The following is a 9,768-nucleotide window of genomic DNA, read 5'->3' on the forward strand; positions in this document are numbered from 1 at the left end:
AAAGAGTGTCACATGGGAGGAGTCTAGGCTGAACCCCAGCTCTGTGGTCTGGGAGCGCCACTTACCATCTCTGGGCCTCAGGCATCCTCTTAAAATGAAGAGATCAGAATGGATGATCTTGAGGGTTCTTTCCAGATATATATACAGGCTGATTTTATGGTATTTTTAGGTGCTTTTTGTCAAGGTCTGTTGATTTTAAGGAACCCAAAACCTACAAGAAATTATACATTGGAATATAACTCAGCCATAAAAAGAAATGAAATTGAGTTATTTGTAGTGTGGTGGATAGACCTAGGGTCTGTCATACAGAGTGAAGTAAGTCAGGAAGAGAAAAACAAATACCATATGCTAACACATATATATGGAATCTTAAAGGATGGGCAGTGCCCAGCGCAATGGACTCCCATGGAGGGGTTGTTGCAGGAAGAAGGCCCTTAGCTTCTGCCTCCTGAGCAGGGCTGGAACCGAGGCCCATCATTAAGAACAGACTGGGTGCATAAAGAGTGAAGTGAGTCAGAAAGAGAAAAACAAATACCTTATGCTAACACATATATATGGAATTTTTAAAAAATGGTTCTGATGAACCTAGGGGCAGGACAGGGATAAAGACACAGACATAGAGAATGGACTTGAGGACACAGGGAGGGGGAAGGGTAAGCTGGGACAAGTGAGAGAGCAGCATGGACATATATACACTACCAAATGTAAAATAGATAGCTAGTGGGAAGCAGCCGCATAGCACAGGGAGATCAGCTCGGTGCTCTGTTACCACCTAGAGGGGTGGGATAGGGAGGGTGGGAGGGAGACGCAAGCGGGAGGGGATATGGGGATATATGTATATGTATAGCTGATTCACTTTGTTTTACAGCAGTAACTAACACAACAATGTAAAGCGATTATACTCCAATAAAGATGTTAAAAAATTTATTCAAGAACAAAGAGGGGAATTAACATGACATTGTAAATCAACTATACTTTAATAAAATAAATTCTTAAAAAAAGAATAAAGGGGGGATTTATTGTAAGGCCAAAGAGACAGCCTCACAGCCCTCCAAAGGCCAGCCATCTGGTCTCCTGGGTCTTCCCAGGATGATCTGGGTCCTGGTGGGTTGGGACCCAGGACTCTGTTCCCAGGCATTTCCCACAGCATCCGTGGTCCATGGACACAGCTCCCTTTCCTCCTGGATGTAGACCTGCCTTCTCTTCATCCTCTGCTCACACCACCTGTCACCACCACTCTCTGCTTCAAGTCCCACTGCCAAATTTTATTGCTCCACAAGTGCTTATTTGAATAAAGAAACCAAATTCATTAATTTCCCATGTATAATTGCTGTTGCCCTTGGAAACTGTTATTCCTTTGTGGGGATGTGACTTGGACGCCCTTTCAGGAACTAGAGTGGATTAAGAGGAACCCCATTGGGATCTTGCCAGTTGGGACTGTTTGGAGCGCTTAATAAGAAAAGGTCAGTGAAACATGTGATGTGGGGCTTAAAGAATCAATAAAGAGTAGCTGTTCTGATGATTGTAAAAAGGATCACTGTTCACAATTCACAGTATCATCTTCAGAGCACCTGAAGGAGTTTTAGATAGGAGGGGGAGTTTTGTTAGTTAGACTGGTTTGGTTTTTGATGTTTTTGAATAGAGCAGAGAGCAAAGGCAGTCAATCTAGGCTAAATAAAGCTTAATTTAGCAAATATTTTCACAGCTTGGTGCCATGTTTATTTGGAAAGATGTGGGTTAATCGCACCAGCTTTGGTGACAAGGGTTTCCAGAGTTCAAGCTCACCTGGCTTCCACAGGGCCCTGGAGCTTGTACTTGAGTCTTTTCTAGGAGCCTAAGATGCCACCCGGTAATGGGGGAAACATGAGCTTCCTTCTCCCGGGCTGGGGAGCTGGTGACAGAGAACTTGTCCTGGGGAGCTGGTGACAGACAGCCCCCCGTGGGCTGAGGCTTCCCGGGGCCTGCTCCGTTGTCCCATCAGACTTTATTTACAAAATACGCATTCAAAACTAAAATTTAATAATCAAATTCATTATATGAAGGGCATTAAAACCCAAATGTCGGGCCCTTCTGAGCACAGGGCACTGGACATCTGTACTGGTGGCTAGCCAGTGAGCCAGCCCTGTCACTTAGGGACACTTGACAAGAGTGGGGGGACCCCAGCACTCACCACTGCATCTGCCCCCCCTCGGCTTGGCCCGTTCCCTGCCAGGCCTCTAGAAGGGTCTGGATTGCAAGCCCTGGGTTCAGCCTCTACAAGGCAGGGACGGTCTCACACCTTGCGCTCTTCAGAGTCTGGCCAGGCACTGGCATGTGTCTCACAGGCTTGCGACAGTGTTTGCTATGTTTAATTGGCTCCTATGCACGGGGCTCCAGCTTGTCCTGTCTCTCTGGTCCCCTGGTAGGGGGACGGCCTCTCCTTCCTGGATCCGCCTACCGGGGCCACTTCTCAGGAGTTAGCCTGAGAAGCCCCCAGGTAAACCGTTCTGCATGCTCAGAGCTTTAGTCAGTGTGTTTTCCTGAAAAAGGAAGATTAGGGGATATCTAGCAGTTTTAGGGGGAGCCTGGTAAAGACGGCTTCCGCTATAGTGGCAAATCCGTAAAAGAAGTCGTGAAAAAAGAGAGTGCAGAAGGAGGGTTTCTGGTCCAGCGTGCAGGCAAACAGTCGACACACAGCTGGAGATTCCTTTCCTGCCAAGTCGCCCAAGCTGCACAGCAGGCTATTATGAAACCATTTCCATGAAGCAAGTTTTCCAGTGAGGCAGGGTTGTTGATGATCCCAGGAAAACCACTCTCCTTGCATTCAGGTTGGTTGGCGACATGGCCTTGGTGACCCCCGGCTGTGACCAGCACACTTCCGCGTGCCCCTCCCATCCCTGGACTTGTTAGATCCCACCTCCTCACTTTGCTCTTTGGAAGGAAACCCATTGGGACGGGATAGAATTTTCTGGAGTGACGCTAGTATAGTTTTCTTGTCCAGCGTCTTTACTGGTCAAAGCTGGGTGGAGAGGCAGCCCGGGTTCATCTTGGTTTTGGTTTGAACCTGAGTATGTTCTTTTTTTTTTTTTTTTTTTTTTTAATAAATTTGTTTATTTATTTTTGCCTGCGTTGGGTCTTCGTTGCTGTGCACAGGCTTTCTCTAGTTGCGGCGAGCAGGGGGCTACTCTTCGTTGCGGTGCGCGGGCTTCTCATTGCGGTGGCTTCTCTTGTTGCGGAGCACGGGCTCTAGGCGCGCGGGCCTCAGTAGTTGTGGCACGTGGGCTCAGTAGTTGTGGTTCGCGGGCTCTAGCGTGCAGGCTCAGTAGCTGTGGCGCACGGGCTTCGTTGCTCCGCAGCCTGTGGGATCTTCCCGGACCAGGGCTCAAACCCATGTCCCCTGCGTTGGCAGGCGGATTCTCAACCACTGCGCCCCCAGGGAAGCCCTGAACGTGAGTATGTCCTGAACCTCCACAGGTCCACTTCTTTATCCCATGTGCAAAGGACCCCAGCGGTATTTCAGTCTGGACGCGTGAGCCCCGTGCTCCCGGCCCCGCCCTCACCTACCTGTCAGCTCCCCTCCACCGCCTCAGCAGAGCCCTCCTCACACCCTCCAGACACACAGCAAGAAAGTAAATCTCATTTCTTAGGAGAAGATAAATATTCTCCCAGGAGTTACTGCCTGACAGAGTCTGACGCAAGCTTCAGGACAGGCTGCCTTCTAGAAGGATGTTCTTCTTGATGTCCCTGCCTTGTTACCTCCAGTATCCGATACTCATGAAATCCGATTTGACTGCGTTCCCTCTACCCACTCCCCGTGACGCCCCCTCACTTCCAGCCCTCGTCACCTCTCCTCTGGACCATCGCCAAGGCTCTTAGCTGGGTCTTTTGCCTCTAGCCTCTTCTCTCCCCACCCTTTCTTTAAGAGACTCCAGATGCAAATTCGATCATGTTACTTTCCTGTTCGAAATCCTTTACAACAAATCGGAAAGTGCACAGGATAAAGCCTAAGTTCCTTGACCTGGCACACGGGGCCCTCTAAGATCTGGCCTTGCTTTACATTTGCAATCTTCCGTCCTGTCGTCTGAAGCACAAATCACCGGTCTCACGTGGTCCAGATAGTCAGTTTCACTCATCCCCCGAGATGGTTTCCAGCCTCCATTTTCTGAGAAGCCTCCCTCCCTGTACCCGTCTGCCTCAGCCAGGACTGTGCCCTGCTCTGCGTCTGTCATAGCACCGATCACAGTCACTGTGACCATCTGTCTTCTTCTAATAAATGGTGAACACCTCCTGTGTCCAGGGCACATTGTGGAAATATTCAGATTAAAGCACTTACTTATTCAGAAATATGCATGGAAATGTTGATTGGGACACCGTCAGACATTTGGAGGCAACCCCAAAATATATATTTCTTAATTTGGCAAGTGGTTTATTTTGAGACAGCTATAAGTCGACATTTTTGTTTTTAAAGGCTTATATATTGTAAACTAATTATACTTCAAAAACATAAAGAGCTTGTATATAAAAAAGGCCCAAAGACTGTTTTGAAAAGAGATGCGCCCCAGTCTCCCTTCACAGCAAGGCAGTGCTGTGAAGTCTTTCACCTTCTCCAAGGATGCCCAGAAAATTATCTCAGATGGATAGATGCAAGAAAAAATGGACAAGTCAAAGTGGAGTATGATCTTTCAGCCTCCTTAGCAATATGGGGGAAGGAAGACGGGGGAGCCCCGCCAAGGGTCAGAAATAGAAACGTCTTTCTGTGCTAAAACCACGAAAGCTGGGGCAAACTCAGAGGCAACATTCGTTTGCCTGAGAAGCCTTAATGACTGTCAACCTTCCAAGGAGGATGACGCTGTAGGAGTGGATAGAATTATGTCGTATTCCTAGAATAGGACAGCAAAATTCCCTCTGTTGAGCAAAAGTCACCATGCTGAGCTGAAGGAGTCTGCTGACACAGGACAGAATGTTCCAGCACAGGGATAGCTATGTCGGAGCACAGGTTGTGAAAGAGGCGAGTGTCTTCTATGGGGAACAGCTCACTGTTACCGACAACACCAGGTAAAAGGCTACCATGAAGCCGCCTTATTGAGTCTGGGGTCCCACACCCCCAGCTGTCACGGATGCCATGAGTCTGAAGAATTTCCCTGTGAGTGAACCAGGAAAGTCCAAGGCTGATGGAGACAAGGCAGGCTGGCCTGGACAGAAGCCTGGCTCCTGCCCTGCAGAGGAGACACCAGCTGTTGTCACCTCACCCCCGCCTTGGAGGCGTCGGCATGCTGCGCTGGGCCTATTTGAGGGAGGTGACCTGAGCCCTGGTGTCACGAGGTTCTTGATGGACAGTTTTCTCTCAATGCTTCCTCATGCAGCTTCAGCCTGAGCAAAGTCAGGCCACAGCCGCTGCTGAGGTTTCCCTGCAAAGCATCCTCCTTTCCCTCTGCCGTCCCTTCGGGCTCCTGCCCCCTCTGGTTTTGACTGTGTTTCACGAACACGGGCCAGCAGCTTGCCAGCATGCCAAGGTCAGAGCCCGTAGGAACTGCCCTCACCTGCGGCTGTGGGTCTGAGAATAACGTGAGGTCCAGAGGGGGTCCTGGTTAGGGTTAGGGTAGGATTAGGGTTAGGGGTAGGGGTAGGGGTAGGGCTAGGGGTAGGGTAGGATTAGGGTTAGGGTTCGGGTTAGGGCTAGGGGTAGGGTAGGATTAGGGCTAGGGTTCGGGTTCGGGTTAGGGTTCGGGTTAGGCAGGGTGCTTCCTGCCATGGTGGGATGGGTCTAACCCATATGAATTTTTCTCAAATTTGCCCAAGTTGCCCAAAGTTCTTATCGTGGGAAGCCCCTTAGTCCTAGGCAAATGGGGATGACGGCTCTCCCCTTCAAAGCCCCCAGGGTTTCTCAAATCATTACACGTTTCCTGCGCTGTTGAGCTGTCCTCCTTCTGGCTTCTTACGGGGAACGGATTGTAGGTTCCTCTTTGCAGTGAGCGTGGTTAGTTGCTGCATCTCCCTAACAAACACGTACGGGGTCATGTGATGTCTTTAGTGTGTTATCTTTCTCCTGCCAGCCTTTTTCTCTGTAGTTTCCCTTTGGCTTATTTCAATACTTATTGTACATTGTACGTCCTTCTGTTTGATGGTCTATCTGAAAGACCTACATATTGTTAGTGCCCTCTCAAATCTCTTGCAGGAAATCCTTCCTAGCTGTCCAGGCCCTCATCTGAATGCCCCAGCCTTGGCCTGGAGGCACAGTTATATAATAAAATCCACCTCACTTTTCTTTTAGTGTTTCTTGCTACATACAGAGCTATTTTCAAAAATGCCTCGGCTTGGGAATTCCCTGGGGGTCCAGTGGTTAGGACTCAGCACGTTCACTGCCAAGGGCCCAGGTTCAGTCCCTGGTCGGGGAACTGAGATCCCACAAGCCACACGGCTCTGCCATCAACAACAGCTGCAACACAAAATGTCTGAGTTTAAGAAAGATCTTAAGGGTCCATCAATGAACAAATGAATGCTAGAAGATGTTGTGTATAATATGCAATGAGATCTTATTCAGCCACGGAAAAGAAGGAAATCCTGCCATTTGCCACATGGATGTGGCCCTTTAGGGCATTTTGCTGAGTGAAATAAGTCAGACAGAGAAAGACAAATACCATATGGTCTCACTTACACGTGGACGCTAAAATAATAATAATAATAATGATAATAATAAACAGAAAACAAGCTCACAGATACAGAGAACAGATTGGTGGTTGCCAGAGACAAGGGACATGGGGTGCTGGGAAGCAAAATGGGTGATGGGGGGGTCAAAAGGTACAAACTTCCAGTTATAAATAAGTCCTGGGGATGCAACATGTGGCACGATGACTGTAGTTAATCATACTGTCTTGTATATTTGGAAGTTGCTAAGGCAGTAGTTCTTAAAAGCTCTCATCACAAGAAAAAAAAAAAAACGATTTGTAAACTATACGTGAAGAGAGATGTTAAGTAGATTTATTGTGGTGATGATTTTGCAATACATACAAATATCAAAACATTATGTGATACACCTGAAACTAATAATGTTATATGTCAATTAGACCTCAATAAAAATAAATAAAATACAATTTAAAAATTAAAAAAAAAAGAAAGGATACTTAGTCCTCCAATTGTGTTCATATTCTGAACACGCCTGATAATTCGTTCTGTCGTAGCAGCAAGGTGAACTGAGGCCAGCTGTTACCCCGAGCTATCACTAGTGTGGTTTCCGTGCACTGATTTCTCTCTAGTTGGAAGACAGTAGCTTTTCCCGCATGGGAAATTCTAAGTACAGAACTACGGTTTAGGTTTCTTGGGTTGGGCCGAAGGAAACGAGCCCAATTAGGCTCTGTGAACACCAGGCTGTGTCTGGATGGACGCTAGGGTTGGTCTGGCTTTGATGAGGTGTGAGGAACACAATTCCACCGGCCGCGATGTGGCTTCAAGAATGGGCCTTCCAATCGCAGTGTTACAATTCTTCACCCCTGGCTGTTCAGATTCTCAGTCTGAGAGGTACTCTTGGGCTAATGAACTCTTCCTTTGGCACTTGTAGAACGAATCCAGGCACCGTGGGGCAAAGGAATTTGGACGTTTCTTAACTGAGTAGGATTTGGACGTGGGGTCAGCAAATTAAGGAAAAATCACTTAGAAAATGCGTCCTAGGTCTGTTAGCTGCAATCAGCCCCCTTTTCATGTACCTTCACAGAAATTCACTCCCTGCCTCAATCCCATTCAAATAACAAGTTCATCTTTAGATCTGAAAAAATGTGGGCTGAGGTCTCTGTGCACTGTTATCTGAATTGTCCAAGTGGCCCAAGGAAAAATGGAGGCACATTTGACTGAATCCTCTGATTTCCCAGAAGGTTTATGATTCATTGGGAAAATGTTTCCTGTGGTTTTTAGAGCATTTTCAAGCCACAGCCATAGTGAAGAGGTCTCGGGCTATGAAGACCAGATACTAAATGACACGTTATAAACCTTGTTGCTGGGCAAATTTCTTCATGAAACCTGAAACCTCAGTTAGCTCTGGGTTCAAGCCAAGCAAAGCACTTCAGCTGATTTCACCAAAATCTCTCCCAGACCTTTGACCTTTATTAGAAACCATACTATTAGGCCTATGCCCCACTCAAAAAATGTACTTTTGTTTTCTTCCCATGAAACATTGTGGTTGTACAGAAAAACTTGGCTAAGGTATCAGGTTTATGTTCAGTTTAAGATAAATGTGCCCAAGACGATACATTCAACATGATACGTGGCTTCCTTTTCTTGTGAAATTTCGGTCACCAGACCTTCCCAATTAAGCAGAGCAACTGAGCCAAACCAAAATCCCTTTTGGGGTTTGGTGTTCCGCTCTCCTCGTGGTTGGGACCTGCCTGTAACACAATGGGACAAACTCTTATAACCCCGCCAATACCCCCTAGATGAAAACTACTCAGTCCAAATACAGTCCATGCCTTTGCCCAATGGAGGTCCATGGGGCTCTGTGACTTTGTCAGGGAAAGGAGAGAGTGCCTAGGAGGTCACCTTAACCGCATGAAAGAAAGGCCAGGAAGAGAGGCATCATGTAACCTGCAGAAATCCTGGCCAGTTGTGGCGGCCAGCCAAGTTCTCCCCCATTTTTACAGAGACCAGGACCCTTTTAGGAAGTGTGTGCAAAGAATGTCACCTGCCATTACAGTAAACCAAGGGTGTTCAGGCCATCAAGCCATCAGCCATGGCAGCCCCCCGGCCCCCGATGGTATGCCCTGAGGGGAACTCAGGATGGAGAAAAACAAGATACTGGCCCTAGAGAGCTAAGATGCTTATCAAAGGAATGATTTCAATGAGCCCAGACTCTTGCATCTTCCCATACACAGAAAAACACTAAAATCCTTAACTTAAGAGGTCTACTTTTTTATGATTAGCAGTGATCTTTTGATGTTCGACTACATGTTTTCCCCCAGCAAAAACTCCTATATAACCTGATTCCTCCCTGACCTCTTTGGAACAGTCCCTCGGAGTGATCTGAGAGGCTGCTTTCCTGGGCTATAGTTCTCAGCAAGGTCCCCAAACAAAACATAATTCTCAACTTTTAGGTTGTGCATTTTGTTTTGTTTTGTTTTTAGTTGACAGAAGAATCAAGAATTAGATTCACTGTAGTAGGAGATATACCACACACATACTTTCTTGGGAGGCTGAGTGGAGGGAAAGAAGGAATTTAAACACGCTTTTGGTGGATAAATTCCCAGAATTACTCTCCCAGATATGGAGCAAAGATGAGGGGCATTAGAGTAGTTGGGAGTGGGGGAAGAATTTGAGAATTTGAGAGAAGCTGTTACCCACTTTTAAGGCGAAATAGAGTCACCATAGCACAAGATTTTTGAAAGCTCTGTGCAAGATTGATTTTAATGGTACCATTTCACTACATCTTAATACTATATCTAAACTCTCTGCACCTTCCAAATTTCTGTCTAATTCATCCCCGAGCTATGAAATTGTTACAGATTTCATCCCTGAGGGGTTAGGGAGTATCTTCCCATTGTAGAGATAAGTAAACCAAGGTTCTATGGATTTTGTTGGTTTGTCTTCTGGAGAAGAGACCTCTATTCTCTTAGGTTCATACACTGAAATTTTTGCCAGCATTTGGTTGGTATATAACGTGATTTCCTTTTCTTTTTCTTCTTTCTCTTAGAAACGTGGGCCTGACACCATCCTTTACCAAAGACTACTAGCAGATGAATATATTGAAAGGTGATGAGTACAAAGGAACTTGACCGCCAACCACTCGGCATAGTAAAAGGAAGAGCG

Source organism: Lipotes vexillifer, unplaced genomic scaffold, assembly GCF_000442215.2.
Source record: "Lipotes vexillifer unplaced genomic scaffold, Lipotes_vexillifer_v1.1 scaffold439, whole genome shotgun sequence".
Classification (NCBI taxonomy): domain Eukaryota; kingdom Metazoa; phylum Chordata; class Mammalia; order Artiodactyla; family Lipotidae; genus Lipotes; species Lipotes vexillifer.